This window comes from Nanorana parkeri, unplaced genomic scaffold, assembly GCF_000935625.1.
Source record: "Nanorana parkeri isolate BGI_ZX_2015 unplaced genomic scaffold, ASM93562v1 scaffold1434, whole genome shotgun sequence".
Taxonomy (NCBI): Eukaryota; Metazoa; Chordata; class Amphibia; order Anura; family Dicroglossidae; genus Nanorana; species Nanorana parkeri.
Window position 1 is genome coordinate 384985 of NW_017307702.1, and position 889 is coordinate 385873.

The following is an 889-nucleotide window of genomic DNA, read 5'->3' on the forward strand; positions in this document are numbered from 1 at the left end:
TTAACTTGGCTCTTATGTAGGTAAAGTCTGTCCTATGGACTGTCAGAACAAATTCTTGTAACCACAGATGCAATTGAACTTTATCTGTTGCTTTGGATAACCCTCAAGACCTATCAGACCAGTTTTCCATGATCAGTACAGACCCACTAACAAAATGCTCAGGTTTCACTTAGATCAGCTTTGCTCAGATAGGTTCACCAAAAATGGTGTCACTGTCTTTGCTAATAATTTTCCTTCCAAATGAAAGTAAATATTTTCCAAAGTGCTCCACTTCAAATTCTTTATAGCCACCACAGAAAGTCAAGGACCCTCTTTCACTGTACTTTTATGTGAGGAAGTCTAGACTATTAAACTGTAAATATAGACCAGCAGTGGACTAAAAGATTGAAGACAAACTTAAAATTTGAGGTTCCAAACCCCTTCAGTGCTACAAAATAAAGAGAATACCTGATGGTATTACAGGTTATGCTCCACACTAGAGCATAATACTTTCTTTAAACAATCCAGCTTACTTGGCTAGGTCATTTACATGATCACAGCAGGATCCAGGGAGCAATAAACAAATGAAGGAGAGTTCAACCTTTTTGAAAAGAAACATCTCTAAACCAGTCTTTGTATGACATTTGAATTGTCTCAAACATCTGTGGATGACTAATTTGAAACCAACTTGAACCAAAGTGGTACACTCACCACTGGTATCTAAAGGATTACAGATTTAGTATTGATGGATATCCCCTCACCAGCTTTAATAGCCAGACATATTTTGCCCGTGTGTACAAAAACACATGACATAAAGACTTTGTAGTCCAGGAGAAAAGATTTCATACATAATTTACTGCTCTGCACAATTACATAGTTTTCAAAATTAAGCAAAGATAGTATTTTTTTA